Below are 24,088 nucleotides of genomic sequence, written 5' to 3'. Positions count from 1 at the left end.
AAAACCTCTGACACACCAGGGAATGACGGATGGAGCAAGGTCTCCGCATCTCAGAGAATGAGCCCCTCGCCATTGGCTGAGCAGAGGCCAGAGTGACCTTTCCAGAGGTGTCACAGGAGACTTTGTGGGAGTAAAGTTTCAAGAGTTATAAGGCCAGTCCCACCCTGCTCCCTCAGGTCTCCATTGCTCTCCCACCACCACCTCCCTTCCACACACGTGCAAACCCTACTTTCCATCAGGACGGGTGTCTCTGTCTGTTCTGGTGACTCAGTACCACAGACTGGATGGCTTAGAAAATTGTTTCTCCCCGTTCTGGAGGTTGGAGTCCGAGACCAAGGCGCTGGCAGACTTGGAGTCTGGTGAGGGCCCTCTTACTGGCTCCCAGATGGCTGGCTTCTCACTATATCTGCCCTTGGCAGAAGGGAGGAGGGAGCTCTGTGGGCTCTGGGAGAAGGGCACTAATCCCACTCATGAGGGCTCTGCCCTCCTGACTAATCCCTTCCCAAATGCCCCCCCTCCGGATACCATCACCCTGGGCATTAGTTTTCAACAGAGGAATTTTGGAGGGACACAAACATCTCGTCCTAGAGCCATGACATAGCACAGTTCTGGGCTCACCTCCCATCCTTCACCCTGATAGTCACCGGTAAGCTCAGAACTGTCTCCCAGAAGTGGCCTCAGGGGAACTGAAAGGAAGAAGAGAAGGAAGCGGGAGGGAGCAAGAGAAAGTCAGGGAGAAAGAAGATGGAAATACAGAGATCCCTGCAAGAGGGAGTGTGAACGTAACACTTACTATACTTGGATACTTGGGGGCACCTGGACACTTTGTTACCCATTGTGGATTTTGGCCTTGAGAGTAACAGGGACATACAGAGTCAGGTTAATGTAATACGGGGAGAGTGACTATAGGCCAGTACTTTGCCAGCTCTCTGAGGAAGAGGAGGACGAAAGAGGAAGGAGGGGAAGGAGCAAGAAGAGAGCAGAGGGATGAAAGAGAAGGTGGAGGGGAGGCTGCAAAAAAGGCCAATGCAACAATGTTTTGCTATACTCTCTAAATTCTTCACATATGCCCTTATCGTCGGCCCACACTCCCCATCAAATGCTGGGGTTGAAAATCTGTTCAATGTTAATGTGACTCTGGTGGAAGATTTTCTTCTCTTTATTGGCACTCCTAATGGTGGCAGCCTGGCCCTGTTTATTCATTAATGCCTGGAAGTCAATACTGAAGTAAAAGACAGAAGACTAGCAATGACAGAGCCAACATTTATTCCTGTGTCTCCAAGGAAGGGAGAACTTTCAAGACAGCCCAGATCTCTTTGTACCAGAAGCTAAACAATAATAAATAAATAAATAAACAAACAAACAAACTTCCAACTGGACAAGTCATGTTCAGACAACGAAAATGTGGCTCGGAGATGCTAAATGAATTGCCCAAAGGAATAAACTGGAGCCCAGGTCCGCTGACTCCTCATCTAGTTCCCTTTCCACTGCCTCTGCGGTTTTCAGGTTCTGTTCCCTGGAGGAGTCACGGAGAAAAGGGTTGGGTGGGAGGAAGCCTGGTGGAGTGGACAGACTGTGTTTCCCCCACCCTTTCAACCACATTCAATCACAGCAATTCCTGTTTATACGACACGCGCATGCGCGCGAGCTCATGCATGAGCACACACGGGCTTCTGTAGAGTATTTCCTTTGAAGAAAATTTAAACTACTGCCTTACAATCACATTTATATTTACATCTTAGGTACAAGAAGCCAGGCCCTATCCTAAAGACTCATTGTCAAACATAGAAGGCTTTTTTCAATATGAACATGGTACGAAACTAATGAGGCACGTAACTGAATGGGGGAGATGGGTGGGAAAAAAGTTCAGGAGGATTCTTTCACTGGGAAGTGTAGGATAGTGGTTCTCAAACTTTTCTGTGCATTGAAATCACCTGGAGAGCCTGTTAAAGCACAGATTGTTGGGGTCCATGCCTGCGATTCTGATTCCGAAAGTGTGGGATGGAGCCCAAGAATTTTCATCTCTAACAAGTTCCTAGATGCTGCTGATACTGCCGGTCTAGGGACCACACTGAGAATCACTGGGGAGAGTCCAGACTGTTGAATAGGAGTAGGTTCTACATGAGGTCCTCATAATGCTTCAAACTAACCTTTTGGAGAAGCAAGAAGGACTTCTTTCTGAGGCACTACTATTCAATCAGTGAAAATAGTATCTAGAGCTTTCTAAGACATAGAAAATGTTTATGCTATATATTGAATTTAAAAAGAATATGATTTCAATGAGAAAAAATAGAAAAAAACCCTGAAATGTGCTAATTGTTTTCCCTGCTGCATAAAACAGACATTATTTGATCTCCAGACATTATGTAGACATGGTAGTTGGTGGTTGATGTGAGAACAAATGCTTATATCTATATGTATATTGGAGCTACTCATCCATTTAAAAACCATTCATAAACACTGGGGTTTAGGGTGGAAATAAATCCCTATTTATATGCATATGAGTGTCATGTGCGCTCATTCCTTCCACAAATATTTATAAATGCCTACCAGATGCCAGGCACTGTGCCAGGCACTAGGGAAAAGACACGTTCGTTGCCTTCAGTCCAGTGAAAGAAACAGGAAGTGAGATAAGAGCTAATGGAAGCATATGGAAAATTCTATGGGGGAGGAACCATTTGGTTTGACTGATATTCAGATCCATTTTGGACAATTTAAGTTTGGGCTTGTGGAATATCCAGGGAGAGATATCAAGTAAAAGCTGGAAATATGTGTCTGTAACTCATGAGGAAAACCTGGGTTGGAGATGAGATTGAGAATCTCTAATTCTGGGTATAAATGATTTCTCCATGAAAATGAGTGAAGTATGAGAAAAGGAGTATCAACTGGAGGAGGAGTAGCCAGTAAAGAAGACTGGGAGATTGACCTTGGGCTAATAGAAATGTAGTTAAGGTAATGTATAAAATTAAGGACACTTTAATATTTCTGTTTTAAACAATAATGACTTATTTGCTTGAAATAAGATTTCTTTAGTAATTTCATCAATCTGCCCCTGCAGGAAAGAGGGGATATGCTGAGTTACTCATAACATGTCTTATACTTCCTGGTTAGAATCCAATCTTGCTCAGTATTTTCATATAAATCCTGGTGTCTTATTTAAATAAACAAAGATTATCCTCACAAATATAACTCAAAACCCTAGTTAGTAATGTTTCTAATAATTTCTCCTTAAGGCCATTAGCTTTTAATCACTGAGTCATATACATACACAGTATTGGTTATGTGCAGAAACAAGTCAATTTTTATCATTGGTGAGCTAGCAAATGTATGATGTCATCTCATATACATGTGCACACACACACACACACACACACACACACACACACTATGTTTCTCCCCCTTCCCTAAACCTCACTTCTCCTTCTTGGCTGTGTTTAAGGTACAATTACAACACTATGAATGTCACATTTCTAGTTACAGTTGTCATGAGCTTTTAAAAATTTAAATAAAAATCATTACTCAACCCATGGCTTAATAATCAACTCAATATACATTTAATAAGCACTTTTGTTCACACTGACACAATAGTGGGTTAGGTGACTCTCCCGCACCCACTGAACTTATTGAGCAATAAGTAAGCCTTTTTATGATCAGAGAACATCGGCTCTCTAGTTATTTATGTGTGTGTGTATATACATATATATATATATATATATATATATGACCTTATTTAAATGTGCAGATGATGTTGTTTGGGGCTTTTTTATTACATATAAATTATATAAAAATACAATTTTAGGTTATCATTTTGATCATTGTACAAGCTATATATATGTAAAATCATAGATAAGAATTTAAGATTTGTAGGTTTGGGGGTAAAAGGTTTGACTACAAAGAAACAGCACAAGGGATTGTTGAGGGTGATGGAACCATGCGGTATCTTGATTGTGGTGATGCTCCCACAACTCTGCATTTGTCAAAACTATAGAACTCGATACTCCAAAGAATTTTACTATATGTAAATGTAAAAATAAAACAAAATTTTTAAAATGTTGATCCATAATAATTACTACTTCAAAGGGTGTTATTTAAAATAAATTCGAGGGGCACCGGGGTGGCTCAGCGGTTAAGCGTCTGCCTTCGGCTCAGGTCACGATCCCAGGGTCCTGGGATTGAGCCCCGCATCGGGCCCCCTGCTCAGCCAGGAGCCTGCTTCTCCCTCTCCTGCTCCCCCTGCTTGTATTCCCTCTCTAGCTGTCTCTCTCTCTGTGTCAAATAAATAAAATCTTTAAAAAAATAAAAAATAAAAATAAAAATAAAAATAAAAAATAAAATAAAATAAAATAAATTCGACTTGTCACTTTTTGGTTAAACCATTTACACACACACACACACACACACACACACACTTCTCTATGTAGAACTTCCAGACAAAGTTATTTATTTGCTTGTAATCTTACTCCAGGGGAATTCGGTTGACTTTCCCAAGATACAATGGAAGGTGGCTGTTCAACCCTTTTTGCCCGTGGTGCCTCAAATTTCTACTCGTTCGTTAAGAGAACCCTCCAGAGACAGATGTATTACAGCATTTTGAGAACAATATTCACACCCATTGCCGGAGAGTGAAAAGAGATAGCTGAAGGTTCAGCTCTGTGAAACAATTTAGCGGCTAAATGTGTTACTTAGGAACTAAATCCAAGCAGGTACTTGGAAAGAAGCAATTCGAAATGGTGACAAACACCTCCCACAGTATATGCATATTAAGACTTGTGCTCAGGTCTCCACGCGGCTTCTGAGCACAAGTAGACTCCAACTCCGCATCTCTCACGCACTCTGTTACCTCATGGCCGTCCCTTGCGGGTGATGGATGCTAGCGTTCACAGAACAGCGTGCTGATGCATTTTTTCCTGCCATTGTATGTAACATGTTTTCTAATTCTTTTGCTCTATTCAGCATTTGACCCCAACGATAGGGGATTATGGTATTAACTCTCTACCCAGCACACATTCTTTACCGACTCTCACTAAATACTGTAAGCCTGTGGCAGAGAGGAATAAAAGTGAAAGCATACCGTCTGGTCTTAAGCTGAGCACACAGAGGGTCGTGATCCAATTGGAAGGGAAGCAGAATTTTTAAAAAGAAAGAGGTTTGACCAAATTTTAATCCTTGTCATTTTCATTTCTCTTACCCTGTGGATTTGGGTGATTTTATTTACACTGTCAGCTTGAGCCTAGGGATTGGAAATCAGGCTTTTATGGAGATTATTAAAAGTACATAGAGTACACTAAAGGTTGGGCTCACTGATATATGCTGCTAAAAATATGAATGTGAATGCCCTGGTATTAGATGCCACAGGCGTACATTTCATCCTCCTTAGAAGGTTATTCTTGGGAGCTGGACCTGGTGCGATGGTAATGAGATGCAGGCTGTCAGGATATTTCTAATAGGTAGCAAATGACCAGGGATGGAGGTGAATTAGCATTACTCAGATGAGAAGGTAGCTCTTTATACCATTAATGCCAATGCAAAGTAAAAGAGAGGGCATTGCAAAATAGGGGGAGGAGGAGGGCAGGGTTAAAGCTTCAAGGATTTATCGATGGGTTGGATGGGCCGCAATGTCACCCAAGTCCCTAGGCTGGGTTTTGGTTGGCATGAACTTCTCAGATGCATCGCTAGTGACTTTGAGTTAGGTAATGTCATGTAGGCCTAGGTTACGAAGATAAAGCTCTAGACCTCAGCCACAATCTTTAAGATCTCAGCAGATAAAAATGAAATGGCTTACCCAATTGCAAAATACTAGAAGCATTCAATGCTGCGGTCTCGGGTTGCAACATCAAGCCGGTGGCTGGAGGGTATTTGAAAATGTTATTACAATGCTGTAGGGTTCCATAAACCGGGGTTAATGTGAGATGATACAGCATACGAGAATGATGATGTGAAAGAGGCCACACGAAGGCTTCCTGAGAACCTTTATAATGACAGGATGTTTCACATTGAGAGAGCCCTGGACCTGACCATGCGGCAGCAGATCTGCTCTTTAAGAGCAGTGGACAAAATATGAGGCGGCTAAATTCTACCTTGAACCATATCTGAAAGAAGTTATTCAGGAAAGAAAAAGGAGAGAAGAATGGGCAAAGAAATAACCATGGAATGGAAATCTGTGGTTGCTGCTGCCTTCAAATATTTTTAAGAAGTTGGGTAAACCTGAAATGTACAATTTAGAACTGTTTGAGCTGCAAATGTATTACTTTAAAAGATTTTTTAAATTTCATTTATTTATTTGAGAGACAGAGAGAGAGCACAAGCAGGGGGAGTGGCAGGCAGAGGGAGAAGCAGACTCCCCGCTGAGCAGGGAGCCCGACTCAGGACTTGACCCCAGGACCCCGGGACCATGACCTGAGTGGAAGGCAGACACTCAACCAACTGAGCTACCCGGGTGTCCCTGTATTACTTTAAGTAAATGTCTATTGTAATGATAAACAAAACAAAACACTAGAAGCATTCATGCTTCAATGAGGCAGGTTTAGGATCTCAAAGACATAGAAGTGCTACTTGACAAAGTAGCTGTCTATGTGGGACTCATGTCCTTGCAAGGCTATAGATTATAATGATCTCTATAGGCTTAAGAAGGTTTTTAGAGAACTGCATGCCTCACAGCTCAGTGATGGACCACCAGAAGAAAATGGGGTATTTGAGGCACTTACTGCCAATCAAGGGGGCCGATGGCATTCCCAAGCCTGCTGCATGGCCTCCTTGGGTGGCACTGATAGATGGAGAGTCACTGCCATGCTGAAGCTGTAAAGTGTGTTCCACAAGTAGAAATGGGGAGGAAGGCAGATGGCAGGAAGCAACTGACCAAGCGTTTATTTTACTTGGAGCTCTCAGGGTAAGGACTGAGGTTCAAAACTCTTTGCCATGTCCTAGATGCCTATGTATAAATGAAAGTGTGCTATCCTGCCATAGAAAAAGGTGTGATCCAAAAAATATCCAGGCCATTGAGAAGGGACTACTGTGATAGGTGGTCCTCCGATGCCTTCACTGTTTGAACCCTTAGTTCTGAACCACTGGTCCCTACTCACTTACATTCTACATCCTGACTGGGCCTCAGGTCTGGTGATTGGTTTTCCTTTTGAGAGCCTTACCCACTCACCCCCCAAACCAGCCACCCTCTGACTAAAATGTTTATTTCCTTCTTAAACTTTGATCCCTCTTCCTGCTCAGGCTGTGCTGCCTTCATGCACGCTGAGTAAACACGTCCACCTGGTCTGGACGGCCACATGGCCCTCTCCCTGTCAATGTGTCCCCATGCCCCGAGAGTGGCTCTCCCTCCCGGTGTACCACCAACAGGTAGGATCTGTCTGAGGATACCAGTCAACTGCCACCAGAAAGAAGTAAAATGGGTCCTTTAATGGGATGACAATAGAAACAGCTGTGGACCATGGCCCATACCACCCCACCCATCCTTCATTAACTGTCTTTGTAAAATATAAACATATATAGTATGGTCTTTGTATATTTTTTTCAAATCAGGTTTCACATATTTTATTTACCATATTTGCATAACAATTCCTCAAGTCAGAAAGGATAAATATGAGTTCTCTCTTGGGTACAACAGTATGAGTAAGATAAAGACAAGTCAAGTGACTTGGCCCATATTACATAGCAAGGAAATAATAGAGCATTCTATAGGGCAACTCTCCTGGTCAGTGTGTAATCTGCTACCTACACTCCCTTGGGCTGAGATCCTCTGGAGAACAGGATCAAATCCACGTGGTCACTCTGTATGGAAATTAATAAATAATTTTGATGGTAGGATGATACATTTGAGGATGATGATGAGAATGATAAATATGTTTTCCATCTCCAAGTGTAGAAATCAATTTCATTTTCCTGACTTGCATATCTGCATGCCTTCAAACTAATTGTTACTTCTACTTAGAATGCCTTCCACCTGCCCTATTTGCCTAGAAAATCCCTCTTCATCCCTTAGAACCTGATACATATGTAACCTCCTCTGTGAGGTCTGTACCTCTCACTGCCCCACCCAACCTCCATACAGAATGAACTATGTCATATGTTAATGGTGTGACACTTACGGTATAATTCTTGATGTCATTATCTGTTTATCTATATGTTTCTCCACCAGATTATGGACAAGACCAGGAACAACGTTTCATTCCTTTTTGCCTTCCAGTCTCTGTCACGGTGCCTGACAAGTTATAGATACTCAAAATGTATTTTTTGAACAATGATGATGATGGTGATGATGATGATGATGGGGTAGGAGGATGATTTCACTCCTTTCAAGAGAAATGAAGAGCTCTTCCAGCTCTAGTGTATTAGTTAAGGTAATCAATCCAGGCTGCTATAAAATACAATTTCCAAATATGAGTACTAGAACCTGGTACAAGGCTATTACTTACTCACGAACATCTGGTGTAGATTGGGCTCCTTCCATTGTGTGGTTGTCCATCTTTCAGTCCTTTGCTTCCAGCTATTCAGATGAAAGAAAAACAAGACGTACCAGATTTTAATACAGGTGGCCTTGAAGTAACAATCATCTGCCCATATTCCACTGAGCAAAGCTCAGGATCACATGGCCCATCTAACTTCAAGGCAGCCTGGGAGATGTAGCCTTCCTTGTGTCCAAGAAAAACCCCAAATGGTGAACACTGAAAGATTTTTGCCATAGTCTGCCCTTCTGTACATCCAATATCCATTATACTCTTCCTTTCACTCACAGAGCACACTCACCTCACAAGTCAAGATCCCATCCAGTCACCACCTTCAGATCAATGTCCAGAATACTTGGGTATTCACCATCAGTCTTCACCATCAGTCTGATACAGTACCTCTAGGTATGGTAGCCCACATATTAAAAAAGACAAGTTATCTACTTCTCAACTTCCCCACAATCACAACCCATTTATAATGGAAAAGAACAACAAATAATCTGTTTGAAAAGGGAAAGAATGGACAACATGCAGCATTATGGTCCACAGTCATACTAAAACCCTTCTGGGTCAGCACTGTGATGTCCATACCCTCCGTACATGGTGGATGTGTGTGGAGTTTGCTCTAGAAAGGATTCCCTTCTTTGTTCTTTTCCTTGGCCACATGTAAAGTGAGTTTGGGGGAACACCCTTCATTCAAAACAGTGACACTTTAAAAGCTTGACTTCTGCTCAGTCTGGAATGGGTTGGGAACTTAGGAATTATTTTAAGCCTTGAACAAGGAAGGATTTTTTAGGTGTAGGCCCCTGGATTCTTTGGTAATGCAATCCTCAAAAACTTAGAAGGCATAGGGTATACCTGCTTCCATTCAGGTCCATGTGCCAGCAACCATACCCAGTTATTTTCTAGACATTGTTATCAAATCTAGATTTTTTCTTTGCATCTTCTCCTCCATGCCTTTCTTTCTCTTAATATAATTATCTAAAGGCATTAAGGCTCTCAGAAATAATAGATGGGAAGGCCATACCCTTGATTTGATTTTTGTCTCAAATAATTCCATTCAATTGAGAACTTTTACTAGATATTTGTCACTTAAAGCCCTTCTTGGTACCATGGCTTACTGTGTGAATCTAAAATAAATTTATTTCTTCCAATCGTACAGCCCAAATTTCTGGATTCTGTATTCTATTTCTGCTTGCAAACTCATGGTGCTTTCCTGAGTCATCTCCTTCTTGTAATACACATCTTTCTTGTGATACTAAAAACACTGCTGAAATTCTGTTTTTAACCGTTTCCCCTAAATGTATAAACTGTGCATGTTGGCTATCTTCTAACTAATAGCAGGCAATAGTTATACTAAATGATTTGTCACTGCATAACCTGAATTTCTGTCTTCTGTTTTCTGATATTAGCTGCCTTTCTGCCTGATGCTGAACTACTAAACAAATGATACATATTTAAAAGAGCATAACAGTCAAGGAATATGATTTGGTTATGCGAACACCCCACTTCTGGTACCAGTTTCTATATTAGAGCCATAAATACCTGTTACTATAACTATCTCAGTGGTCTCACACGTAAGTTCATTTCTCCCTCATGCCACTATCAATGCAACTTTGGTAGCTCTCCTTGGAGGCTCTCTTCCAAGTGGTGACTCAGGAACCCACACTCCTTCCATTCTGTGATGCCAGAATCTTAAACCAGTGGCAACTGAACACTGTGGGAGGGGAAGGGAAGCCCGAATACTGTTTAAGATGTTTTTAAGGGGCAGGGCTACAAGTGGCATATATTCTTCTGTCCTATTTTTTTTGGCCAGAACCGGTCACATGACCCCAACCTAGCAAGGAGGAAATAAAATATTCCCATGTGCTCAGGAACAGGAAATGGGATTGATGAGCTTTTAGCTCTCCTTTCTGTGTGATAATGTGTCATTATTTGTAATGTTTCATTGACTCCTTACTGATGACTGACCAAACTGAGAAGAGATTACCTTTCTTTTCTCAGTCACCAACGAGATGTCCATTATTGGACAATAAAGACATCTTGTTTTTATATTAAAAATGTAGGTTCAAAACACTTTAAAATTACTTATGAAGAATTTAAGGCAAGTATAATTTTCTTCCCACTTAACAAACAATATAAAATTAAAACAGTAAGAGGTGTCACGAGACCCACTGTGAATCATCCAACAAGCTACCAGAACTTTGGCTTTGAAAGATGACTTTCTCCAACCAAATCTGTATAACACAAGCAATTACTGTGTAAACTGGCCATAAATGACAATTAGTCATGACCATGCAGGTCCCCACGATGGAGATGGCTTAGTGTAAGTGAGCTGGTTATCCACACACTCTAGTCAGACTCACCAGTCACCCAACTCCCTCTTCTTTGAAAGGCACACCTCAATCTAAGGGGACAGAGGACCTGACCTGCCAGCAAGTAGTAATCAGTGCAGTAGTAGAGTGGAAAGAGCAAGGGTTTGAGTGAAAGAGATCTAGGGTCTTCCATTGGTTGTATGTCCTGAGCAAGTAATTTGAACATCTCTGAAACTCAGTTCCCTCATTTCTCATCTGTGAAATGGAGGATAATATATCTAACCTGTATAATAGTGTGAACATCTCACACAAACACACACACACACACAGCATGGCTGATACTCAGACCATATGAATTGGTAGCAGTATCCTCAATGGTCAGTGTTCATACTATATTAGGTACTGACAATTTTAATATCATCCCTGAGTGTACTAAATAAGTCTACACCTTCCTCTTTATTTATTTATGCCTACAATAGGCCTATAATTTTTCTAGGCATTATGGAAGATACAAAGAAATTTAATTTAAGACAGGCCCCAACCTCAATCTAGTTTTGAGGCAACTATGTAAGGGTAACTAGAAGTGTGATAGGAACTCAAAGAAGGAATTCATGTGAGAATTGGCTGGATGAGTCAAACAAGGTTCCATGAAGAAGGTGATCCCATGAGTTTGGAGGATGCCAGAGGAAAGGAGGTGTTTCTGCAAAAAGCTTGGTAGAGAACACTGAGGAGACCAGTCAGACAGGAGAGGAGAGCAACTAAAGAGAAATGAACTTTATCACCAAAGATGTACATTCATTCTGAGTAAAATGATGCTTAATTTTTAAACGAAAAAGGGCAAAATCCCAGTCCCAAAAGGATCATTGTTTCCAGAAGGCAGTGATGTGGACATAGTTACAACAGATTCTATTAACTGCTAAATTTGTACACAGAGGAAAACTTAAAAATGTATATCTTTTGTGAGATTTTGATAAGGTATGATGTATTTGGTGTTTTTCCAATGCAATAATCCTGATCTTTCTATTTCCCTTCTCAAATGTTCTCTTTTTCTACTCCATATGTGATACTACGACAGAGCCATGGCAAGGACCTAGGACAGTGGGTTGGCACATGGCAGGCGCCCAGGGAATATTGGTTAAACGTTAATTTGTTTGATAAAGTTCTGAAAAAGTTTTGCTCAGCAGAATTGCAGCTTTTTGTAGTCTTCAAATCAGGCCAAGTGAGTAGAAGTTCACCTCCTTAAAAAAGAGATAAAGAAGACTGCTGATCAATTCTTACAACGAATTGATACGAATCCATAAGGAAGGAAATTAGTAGATGTTTCGATGAAATCTAGTGATCAGAAAGGCAGACAGCCTAGGAAAAGCCCTCTTTGGAAGTTTTAACATAGTCATTGTCTAAATGCCCACTTTTCCAGGCTCAGCACGCACTGGTGATACGCTTACAGCTTTGATGGGTCATTCAGGAAAGCACCTTCCTTCCCTAAAGCTTCCCCTAAGGTCCCCTTAAGTAGCTGAATGGCTTAAAACAACCAGGGTGGGTAATCTCCAATACCTAACAGGTATCATTTTTTAAGTTAAAGTGAAATAATTTCCCTCTTCCTTTAAATCATGATTCCTTAGGATTTCCATCCATCAAATCTATGGTTCCCAGTTTTTAAGTGATAGACAAAATACCAGTAAGAAAAAGAAAGTCATTGCCCAAAATTTATCAAATTAGTATTTCCTTTTGTGTGTGTGAGTGCTTAATAAAATGATCATCTTGAAAGCTAAGCTTTGAGAAAAAGGGACTTCTAAATTTCAAAAGTTCCCTTTATGTATGTAAGCAAAGCTGTACTTGGCGTAACAATATGGAATTTTACAGGAGTAAAGAATTTAGAATATGACACAAGGGGCATTCTTACCTGCTTGGGGAGAAAATTTGAAGTTGTTCTGTACCAGGGAGGAAGAAGAAGAGGAAAATGTGAAAAAAAAAAAAAAAAAAGGAAACTAGCAGGTACATATATCCCTGATTTTTCATGACCCGCACTAGGAACTCCCCAGAGCAATGTGAACATACCAGGAGAATTTCAATCCTGCTCGCCCCTCCCCCCAATGCCTGCATGTGTATTGAAACCTCAACAATATGGTAGGTTAACCTGGTTGAGGGAGTTGTTGAGGTGCCCTGGCTTCCCAAGGTCTGTACTCGGTATACATGGAATCCAGAAGTTCCCATAAGGTCCTGTGAAACAACACAGTGGTACTGAGAGGTCAGAGGACATGCAGGGATCTGGAGTAGGAACAAGACGGCCACAGAGTGCAAGGACTCCACCACTAGAGGCAAATGACCAGGACCATGGGCAGGATTAAACGCAAATCCCAAAAGACCAGATGAAAGAGCTACTCCTTTGTGGCCACCAGCCCAGTGTACCCAGGGAACAGACCAAACCTATCTTGCAGCAAAGACTAGCAAGGACTTAGAGGGAACAAGCCAACCCAAGCTTCTCTCCCCACCCACAGGACAGCCTCCTCCCAAGCCCAAATGCTGTCCATAGCTGGCAGGTGGGAGGGGAGAAGAAAAGCCCTAAAAGACTGACATTGACCCCAAAGAGGCTATTATTAATGTGAGAAAGGGTTGCCTTTAGTTGTCAATTTTAAGTCGCATCTTGTGCACCTCCACTTTCCCATAAGAAAGGGACAAGGGATCAGAGCAAAATGAAAAATTACATCAAAAAGTAACATGCTCTATGCTTTTAACTCAGCTGAGTGTAGTGCATGTGATTTTTAACCCGGACTCTATTAATGATGCAAAGTTGCTGGTCAAAATGCCCAGAAGCCCTGCCCATGCTTTAAGTGATATAATGCAGGTGAATAGAAATACATGTAATGTCATCTAAATTATATAGTTTTATAAGGCTTTTCATCTATTATTAAATTATAAAATTTGGGGGGGTTATATCATAAGTCCACTTGGAGGGAAAAAAATTCAGTCACTACATTTCCACCTAAAAATTTATTTCTTTACCATCGATGGAGAGAACAGAGGCATTCCTTATTTTATTGCACTTTTTTTTGCAAATATTTCATCATTTACAGATTGAGAGTTTGTGGCAATTCTATACAGAGCAAGTCCATCGGTGCCATTTTTCCAACAGCATTTGCTCACTTCGTGTCTCTGTGTCACATTTTGGTTATCCTCACGATATTTCAAACTTTTTCATCATTATTATCTTCGTTATGGTGATCTGTGATCAGGGATCTTTGACATTACTATTGTAATTGTTTTGGGGTGCCATGATCCACTCCCATATAAGACAGTATCTGAGAGACAAATCTTACGTGTGTTCTGGCTGCTCCACCAACCAGCCATTCCGCATCTCTCTCCTTCTCCTCAGTCCTCCTTATTCTCAGAGCCACAACAGTTTTGAAATTAGGCCAGTTAGTAACCCTGCAATGGCCTCTAAGTGTTCAAGTGCAAGGCAGATTCGCAGGTCTCTCACTTTAAATCAAAAGGTAGAAATGATGAAGCTTAGTGAGGAAGGCATGTTGAAAGCTGGGATGGGCTGAACACGAGGCCTCTTGCACTGAACAGTTAGCCAGGTCGTGAATGCCAAGGACAAGTTCTTGGAGGAAATTGAAAGTGCTACTCCAGTGAACACACAAATGGTAAGAAAGCAAAACAGCCTTACTGCTGATATGGAGAAAGTGTTAGTGGTCTGGATAGGAGATCAAACCAGCCACAACCTTCCCTGAAGTCAAAGCCTAATCCAAAGCGATGCTCCTACTCTCTTTAATTCTATGCAGGCCGAGAGAGGTGAGGAAGCTGCAGAAGAAAAGTCTGAAGCTAGCAGAGGTTGGTTCATGAGGTTTAAGGAAAGAAGCCGTCTCCATAACATAACAGTGCAAGGTGAAGCAGCAAGTGCTGATGGAGAAGCTGCAGCAAGTTATCCAGAGGATCTAGCTAAGAGAATTCCTGAAGGGGGCTACGTTAACAACAGATTCTCAAGGTAGACAGAACAGCCTTCTCCTGGAAGAAGGTGCCACCTAGAACTTTCATAGCTAGAGAGAAAAATCAATGCCTGGCTGCAAAGCTCCAAAGCATAGGCTGACCCTTGTTAGAAGCTAATGCAGCTGGTGACTTTCTCTTAAAGCCAGTGCTTATGTACTATTCTGAAAATCCTAGGACCCTTAAGAATGATGCTAAATCTACTCTGCCTGCGCTCTAGAAATGGAACAACAAAGCCTGGATGACAGCACATCTGTTTACAAATCATTTACTGAATATTTTAAGCCCACTGTTGAGACCTACTGCCCAGAAAAAAGATTCCTTTCAAAAGATTACTGCTTATTGGCCATGCACCTGCTCACCCAAGAGCTCTGCTGGAGAGGTACAATGAGATTAATGTTATTGTCATGCCTGCTAACACAACATCCATTCTGCAGAGGTCAGAGGACATGCAAGGATCTGGATTTGGAACAAGATGGCCACTAATCAAGGAGTAATTTCGACTTTTAAGTCTTATCATTTAAGAAATACATTTCATAAGGCTGTAGCTGCCATAGATCATGACTCCTCTGATGGATGTGGGCAAAGTAAATTGAAAACCTTCTGGAAAAAATTCACCATTCTGGATGCCATTAAGAACATTCATGATTCATGCAAAGAGACCCAAATATCAACATGAACAGGAGCTGGGAAGAAGTTGATTCCAACCATCATGGATGACTCCGAGGAGTTCAAGACCTCAGTGGAAGAAGTAAATGCAGATGTGGTGGAAATAGCAAGAGAACTAGAATCAGAAGTAGAGCCTGAAGATGTGACTGAATTGCTACTATCTCATGATAAAACTTTAAGGGATGAAGCCTGCTTCTTAAGGGTGAGCAATGAGAGTGGTTTCTTGAGATGGAATCTACTCCTGGTAAAGATGCTGTGAGGACTGTTGAAATGACAAATAAGGGTTTAGAATATTACAATAAACTTAGTTGATAAAGCAGTGGCAGGGTTGGAGAAGACTGATGCCAAATTTGAGAGAAGTTCTCCTGTGGGCAAAATGATACCAAACAGTATCGCATGCTACAGAGAAATCATTCATGAGAAGAAGAGTCAATCGATGTGGCAAACTTCATTGCTGTCTTATTTTACAAAATGGCTGCAGCCACTCCAGCCTTCAGCAACCATCACCCTGATCAGTCAGCAGCCATCAACATCGAGGCAAGACCCTCTCCAGCAGTTATTATGAGGCACTGAAAGCTCAGATGTGGTCTGTGTTTTTTAGGCAATAAAGTAATTTTATTTTTAAGATTTTATTTATTTATTTGACAGAGAGAGAGAGAGCACAAGCAGGGGGAACAGCAGAGAGAGAGGGAGAAGCAGGCTCTCCCTGCTGAGGACCCTGAGACCATGACCCGAGCCGAAGGCAGCTGCTTAACCGACTGAGCCACCCAGGCGCCCTGGCAATAAAGTAATTTTAAATCAAGGTATTTATATTGGTTTTTTAAATATAATGCTATTACACACTTAATCGACTATAGTATAGCATAAATATAACTTTTATAGGTACTGGGAAACCAAAAAATTTATTTGACTCACTTTATGGCAATATTTGCTTTATTGCAGTGGTCTAGAATGGAGCCCTCAGTATCTCCTAGATATACCTGTGATAAAAAACACAAAGTCATACATGTAGTTGTGCTATGAATCTATATTTGTTATTTAGAAAAACAACACATCAGAAATTTCTGGGAAAGGGGCATATGGGCGGCTTAGCCAGTTAGGCTCAGGTCATGATCTCCGGGTCATGAGCTCGAGCCCTGCTTCAGGCTCCCCACTCAGCGGGGAATCTGCTTCTTCCCCCCCCCCCCCACCCTTCCCCCTGCTCTCTCTCTCTCTCTCTCAAATAAGTAAATAAATCTTTAAAAAACATTCCTGGGAAAGACATTATTTGCTACATGTTGTCAGAGACTTTACATATACTATCTTATGTATTCCTCAAAGTACCAAGTAAATCAGGCATTATTTTCACGTTCTAGATGAGGAAACTCAAATTCTGATTAATAAATCAAGATTTATTTTTCCAAGGTCACCAAAGCTAGTTTTACCAGAACTCATATTGGAATGCACCAACACGACCTCGGTAGGACCCTTTATGTTCCCCTGCATGGCCCAGGGTCTCACACCCCTGCCCAGCATTTCATACAGACCCCTGCCTAATGACTGCACCCCTGATGAATGCACCGGGCTAATGCCTCCTGTTGCCCAGAGATGGACACTGAAATGTCCTGTCAAAACTGCCAACCTCTGCCTTTATTTGACCTTACTGAGATCCAGCAGCCCACACTATCTCCCCTCCTAAGTCAGGAGACTTGTTCTTTTTCCCTCAGTTTCCCTATTTTGATGCAAGAGGGAAAGAATTCTTTTTTCTCTCTGGCTGCCACTTTTGCATTCACTCCAATTAGTGCATTCAGTTCTTTGAAGAAAAGGCCAAGTTGCTTTTCTGATTCCTCAGCTCCTGGTCTTCAGGACCATGGTCTTGACAAATCAGCAGCAGGATCGGGGAACTTATTTGCTGGGCTGCTTAGGCTCGCCCAGGTGCCTTCAGACACCTACCTGTCCCCTTAGATACTGGACATTCCCCAAGAAGCATGCACAAGACAGAAAGTAAGGTGCGGTGATCGCTTGGAAAACCAGCCTACGGAAGCATCTGAAGTGAGCATGCAGGTCTTCAGAAGACACTTAGAGAAATGCTTTGTAACATCCTGTGGAGCCTAAAGCATGTGGTAGGACAATTATGGTGGGCTTTCTGAAGTTGCGGAAAAGGCTAAAAATGGCCAATTCCTCAGGACATAAGGAAAAATGGGCATGGAGCCAGGGGAAACCAAGAAGTAAGCCAGAAATAAATGAAAGCTTTTCTGCTTTTCTTTACTATTCCTTTCTACATTAAAAGCCAAATTTACTAACATTCTGTCAGCCAGAGTCCTTTGTAAACAAATACTTCCAAATTCCCAGACTGGTGAAAATGAAGATTCATAAAGCTGTTTGGAGGGACTGTAACCTTAAATGTCTTTGTGAATCATTAATACAAATTAAATAGCGGCTGCCCCTTTTTAACGACTGAGTAATGATACTTCATGAAAACAGCTAATTCATAATTAGAATGTTTAGAACATGAAAATCCATGTGCTTCAGAATTAGACGGACGAGGTCGCCTCCCAAATGTGATAATTTATTAACTGTGTGATCTTCAAGTCCTTTGAACTCTCTGTGCCTTATTTTTCTCATTTATAAGTGAGGGGAATGCTATCGTCCCTCCCCACCCGTGATGCTTATACGAGATGGGCATGCGCACGTGCCCAGCACAGCCTCACACGAAGGAGATACCCAAATACAACTGCAGTTCTCAGGAGGATGATAACCGTCATTTTTAATAGTGCTATGACTTGTTCTTCCATATCTAATTCTTCCCTTCTCGTTCCACCAGCCTCTATGCACCCTTGCATTCTGGCCTTCCATACCTCCCCCGGAACACTGAGAATCTTCCCAGATTCTACGGTCATCCCCTCCCTTTCTCATGCAAACAATAAAGAGTTGTTTGGGAATATGGGAGACTCTCCCAGGCTAGCTCTCCCTTCCACAGAGACACCGCCCTCTGCCCTCGTCTTGATTTTCCCCATCATTTCCTCTTTCTCTGGGCCAGACTTGGATAAACTTGCGGTTTCCTTCCTTCACGCTCTCTGGAGAGCCGAGTGCTGCACACTTGAAAGCCTAAAAACTTGTCATTTCCACCTTGAACTAGTGGCTGACCTCACCAGACAGCCTGGGAAATGAATTAGTGTCCTTAAGCGGAGGCAGAATGTGAGCAGTGACCCAGCTCCCCTAAGCAACTATGGAAACTGTCAAACGGTAGTTAAAGTTCCCTTTTTCCCAACCCCTTTAATTATGTTGAAAACTATGTCATATTGTTTTTGAAAAAGTTAATGAAATAGTAGGTAAAGGTGAACCAAGGAACATAATTTACTTGGATTTCCTTGCAAGCTTTTGATAAGGTCCCTCATAAAAGGCTATTAAGGAAAATAGATGACCAGAGGGCTATGGGCAAAAGTCTTCTTGGTGTATTAAAAACTGGTTAAGCTATTTTAGAAGGCAGAATCACTGATGCTGGCTACTTCTTGGAGTAGAGAGAGGTTAATCACAAGCTGTCCCCAGTGTTAGTGTTTGGACTTAAAGTATTTGAACAATTTATGAAGGAAAAGAAAGCCAAGTTAATCAAAGACACGAAATGGTTATCACGGTATGAGCTTCTCCGAGTGTTTGGCATGAATGAAGGCTCCTTGTCCATCACCATCACCCAGGAACACAGTCCTTGGAGGGAGAATGGGCGTGGCCCAGAAGAGGAAAGTTCCAAGGATGGGGAACAAAGTTTCTCAAAACGATTCGGAGAAAGGCCAAAAAAAAAAAAAACCCACTTTTCATGTGATGGGCCCAAGAGCAGGCGAGCCTGAGACTGGAGGCAAGGGCATGACAACCTTGCAAGTGTCCTTCCCAGCCTCGCAACAGATGGTGGTTTAAGGCCATGAAAAATCAGAAATGAGTGGCATGGGTGGAAAGCATATTTAAGCAATATGAAGACACCATTTTGCATGCTTTTCATTCCAAAGTTGTAAAAGAACAATTCTATTGGTGAAGGAGAGCCAAAGAATGTAACGGGGAATAAGGCTCTCCTGGGTAATTCTTGTATTTGACCTCATGCTGCGGAAAGTAAACAAGAGACACTGAAGACCTGTTTGCTGCCTACCTTAGGAAGAGCTTCCCTTTTACAAAAGAAGACAGACCTTCCTTTAAGGTGCTTGTAGTCTAACAACATGCTTATTCTCACAGCCTCCCTGCTGCTCCCCCCTGCCCGCCCCAAATATTTTCACTGTAAAACAGGACAGAAGGAATTACATGAATATCTGGACGCTGAGGAGGCAAATCCCAGCTCTTCTCCCAGCCATGGCCCTCATTAATCTTTATGACACTCCTTATTGAGTCTCACCTGTGTTTTTTCAAGATCAAAAAGTCCCAAATGCGAAAGTCACACAGCAATCAGTGGCAAAGTTAATTCTAATCTTGGTTTGCCAGACTTCTTTTCTTTTGCCTAGTCAAGTCATGACTCTAGTTCATAGATTGGGTGTTATTTGCATGGTAAGAATGCCTTTATTTTGAGAGAGACAGAGAGAATGCGTGAAATAATATATTGCACATAAAAATACTCCTCTAAGGGACACCTGGACAACTCAGTCATTTAAGGGTTCGACTCTTAGTGTCGGCTCAGGTCCTGATCTCGGGGTCCTGAGATGGAGCTTGTCCCTCTGCCTCTGCTCCTCCCCCTGCTTGCTCGCTCTCTTTCTCTCTCATAAAGAAATAAAATCTTTACAAAAACAATACTCCTCTTGAAGAATCTAGCAATACACCCACACAAATATAGTCAAATAACTTTTGAAAAGGTGCAAAGACAATTCAATAGAGAAGCGATAGTCTTTGAAACAAATGGTACTGGAATAATTGATACTAGAAACACTATTTTTTTAATATTAGAAAAAGAAGGAGCGCCTGGGTGGTGCAGTCGGTTAAGTGTCCGACTCTTGGTTTCAACTCAGGTCATGATCTCAGGGTCGTGAGATCGAGTCCCATGTCAGGCTCTGTGCTCAGTGAGGAGTCTACTTAAGATTCTCTCCCTCTCCCTTTGCCCCTCCCCCCCACACGCTTGTGCTCTCTCTCTCTCTAAAATAAATAAATAAATCTTTAAAATAAATAAATAAAAAGAAGACGAACCTCAATCCATACCATATACAAAGGTTAACAAAAATGGATCATAAATGTAAATGTAATTACAGAATTATATGGAGAAAATCTTTGTAACATTTGGGTCAAACAAAAAGTACTTAGATACAGCAACAAAAGTGTTATCCATAAAAGAAAAAGAATAAATAAAATCGGACTTGATAAAAATTCAAAACGTCAGGACCTGAGTCATAAGCAGGAACTGAAACAAAAAGCAAACCTTTCATTTTTCCAACGAGACTTAGCGACATAAAACCTTTTCTCCGGAACATAAGAAGCAGAGTGAGCAACTAAATTGAAAAATGGCAGCACCTCAGCTAACTTTTCCCCAAAATGGGTCAGGTAGAAATTAATGGCTCTTTCCTCTGCTTTCCTAGTAATTTGTGTGCTTTTATAGTACTTAACACACTCTATTGTCGCTAATTGTCATAGACTCATCCCATCTCGTGCGCAAATGTCCTCACTGAGTTGTGAGCTCCTCAAGGGCAGGGCCAACTATTATTATATCTGTGCACTCTTGGCACTGAACAGAGGAGTGATACAGAATGTGTCGTCAATACAGGTTTGAAGAATGAAAGAAAGGAGGAGGAAAGCAAGAAAGGGCGAGAAAGACATTGTGAGAAGAGAAAGAAGGGAAGGAAGGAAGGAAGGAAGGAAGGAAGGAAGGAAGGAAGGAAGGAAGAGGGAGGAAGGAAGGAAGGAGGGAGGGAGGGAGAAAGGAAGAAAGGAAAATATGCCTGGGGTGGAGGAACCAAGGACCCCCAGGGTCCGCTGGGAGACGGGGCAGTGTCTGCTGTGAGAAGGGGCAGCCATGGGCCGCCTGGATCACCTGGGGCCCTGCGACCCCAATCAGCCTGTGGTTGCGTGGCCAGGCCAGTCTCTCGGAAATCACCACCAGCTTCTGTCCCCCAAGCTGCAGCCCCGTAGATGTCAGGAGCCGTGGTATGGTTGGGCGCAGGTCCGACCAGCAGCTGAGGCAGGACGAGGGAGGCCGAGGCGGCGGGCTAGTGCCGCTGGGTCCACTCGCCCCACTCCGGGGTTGCAGGCCTGGGGGTCAGAGCCAGAACCGTTGGGCCAGGGTGGCGAGGAGCGGCCCGCATGGCCGGGCTCTCACATTCCCTCCTTTCCAGCGGCCCGGCATCGCTGGGGATGCGGGAGGGGCCAGGCAGCCAGCCGCCCAGACTGAGAATGTCCCCTCGCCAGAGCCAGCTGCTGGCTGCCATCTGGGCAGGGGCAGTGCCAGCTTCCCAAATCTGCCTTCCCTCTGGAAGAGGGGGAGAAAACTCTGCGCTGAGAAGATAGCTTCTCCCTCCATCCTGAGGCTCTCAGCTAAAAACCCAACAAAACCAGCCTTTGCAAAAGGAAGGGATGGGAAATGCTCCTCGTTGGGCTGTTTCCAAAGGAATTTGCTTCCCCTGGGGCCTTGATATCCAAGAAAAATCTCTATTCGCCCTCCATTTCCCCTGGTTCTTGCATTTTACTTCGTGATAACGTTTACTTTTTAAAAACTAAATCTCATTGTTTGCACAAAAAAAAAATCTGTGTGTCCTTTACTTTTGTCATGTCAGGATGGGATCATCTGCCCTAAGCTAAAATTCTGAGAGGTGTGATTTCTTCTTTTTCCTTCACTCTCTGCCTGGACTAACCCAGCACCTCATCTAACCTGGCACTCCCTGGATGCTTTCTGATGGGTCCATTCATTCACTGAGCGCATATTGAGCACCTTCTGAACACACCGGTACGGGACCAATGATGAAGAATTGGAGAAGATCCGGCTCCTGTTCTCAGAGGTCAGCCAGCTGAATGGAAACATTCCCTCAGGTCCTCCCTGACATCAGCTGCAGTGTGTCAGCCCTGAGACCACATGGTACTTACTGTGCCACCACTGTGTTCCCAGGAGGCAACGGGAAAAGAGTTAGCCCCTGACAGAACACAGAATCAACGACATCCTCTGCAAAACCAAGCACAGGCAAACTTTATCCAGGGGTGACAGTCAATATATTTAACAAGCCACCTGCCATGGGCACTGACCAGTCAAAACAGATCCTGGATTTGTTTTTTATGATTGTTTCAGCTCTCAAATCCTTCCTCTCCATCTCGATACCTTTCCTCGTAGTGAAGCACGGAACAGACCCAACATCCCACCACAGCAAGCGGATGGACTTGGGGGAAAGAAGTGCCTAGTGCCGTGTGAGAACCTCGTCTTCACAGAGATCCTCGTGGTCTTCAGTTTGGCCTCCCAACTTTGCTGGCGTCCTGGTTCTGAAGCAACTCTAAACATGCTTATTATTCATGTAATAGTTGGAGGAGGCAGGCTGAAAGACACGGAAGGTCTCAAGAGTAAGGCTGGCTCTCTCAGATAGATGGCTTGGTCTCCCAGCTCTGGAGCCTTAATGTTTAGTCTGCTTGGGGGCACTCGGGCCCTTGGAAAAATGCTATCTTGCTCTTTTAAGTGTTTCCTGAGTTAATTCACAATACTGAAAAATATGGGTTAATGCAGGTTGAATAGAATTGAGCCTCTAGTGAGCACTCCTTGTTTAATGAATTTGAATGTGAATGATCTCTTTTGCTGCTCATTATAGTTGCTGAGACAGACACGGCGGGCATTATCAGTCCCCATGCTACAGCCCAGCAGGGCTAACTAGCTGGTCCCAGCTGGTATAGTAGGTGGTAGAGCTAGACCAAAAGCTACGTCTCCTGACTTCTAATTTAGCGCTCTTTCCATAAGCCAAATTACTAACTGATAAGATGAACTCCAGCATCCTAGCGATGATGATGACACCCACTGGAGATATGAAGTTAAATCAGAAGTTACACTGATGGGTACACAGATGAAAACGTAGAGGATCTACTGGCTGAGAGCACCAGCTTTGACTCCTGGTGCTATCCCTTGCTGACGATGTGCTATTGGGCAAGTTAACCAGTCTCTCCAAGTCTCTGCTTTTTTATCTACAGAAGGAAACTGCCTCTTTCTCACCAGGTTGCTGTAAGGCTGAATGACCCTGATCACAGGGTCCAGCCTAGAGTAGGTGCTCAGTACATGATTGTAGTATTCTTTGTTATTTTTATTATTTGTTTCCTGAGACAAAGCCCTCCCCGGGGCTGTTTTTGACTACTCTGAGCTACCAGGAGCTCCTGCTGTCTACTAATTGTCTCCTGCATGAGGTGGGAGAGAGCCATTCATTCTCATGTTGGTATTTTTCAGTGTGACTTCGATCCGTGTCTTTCCCAGGAACTACGCTTGTCTGTTTATTGGGCACTGACTCTTTCCAGGCATCTTCTCATACTTTAGAAATATTAATTCAGTTCATCTTCACAACTCTGTTAGGTAAGTGCTATTCAAATCCCTATTTTATAGACAGGAAAACTGATGCACAAAGAGGTCGAGTCACACTTCTAGGAAACGGCAGAGCCAAGATTCAAGCCAGGTGGTCCAGCCCCAGAGCCTGTGTGATGACCCAGCACACCAGGTGGGCCCTCCTTCTAACAAAGGATATGCCTTAAATCAAAAAGCTGTGAACA

The 24,088-nt window shown here is 42.7% G+C and overlaps 1 long non-coding RNA gene and 1 pseudogene across 3 annotated transcripts in view; one reads left to right on the top strand and one right to left on the bottom strand.

Annotated features, from left to right (window-relative positions):
- LOC118555472 (uncharacterized) overlaps positions 1 to 24,088 on the bottom strand; it is a 182,836-nt gene that overhangs the window by 75,210 nt on the left and 83,538 nt on the right. For 2 of the 3 annotated variants that reach the window (XR_013449870.1, XR_013449868.1), the window contains one exon: positions 8,424 to 8,494. This is a non-coding gene — a long non-coding RNA (uncharacterized LOC118555472). Of the gene's footprint in view, positions 1 to 8,423; positions 8,495 to 16,336; positions 16,402 to 24,088 lie in introns of all 3 variants that reach the window. The other variant, XR_013449869.1, reaches the window with a different exon arrangement.
- On the top strand, positions 5,903 to 6,143 carry LOC118555474 (cytochrome b-c1 complex subunit 7 pseudogene; annotated as a pseudogene).

The sequence above is a fragment of the Halichoerus grypus genome, chromosome 7 (genome assembly GCF_964656455.1).
Source record: "Halichoerus grypus chromosome 7, mHalGry1.hap1.1, whole genome shotgun sequence".
Lineage (NCBI taxonomy): Eukaryota > Metazoa > Chordata > Mammalia > Carnivora > Phocidae > Halichoerus > Halichoerus grypus.
The sequence above is the reverse complement of the archived record's forward strand: the minus strand, read 5'-3'. Positions and strand labels throughout refer to the sequence as shown.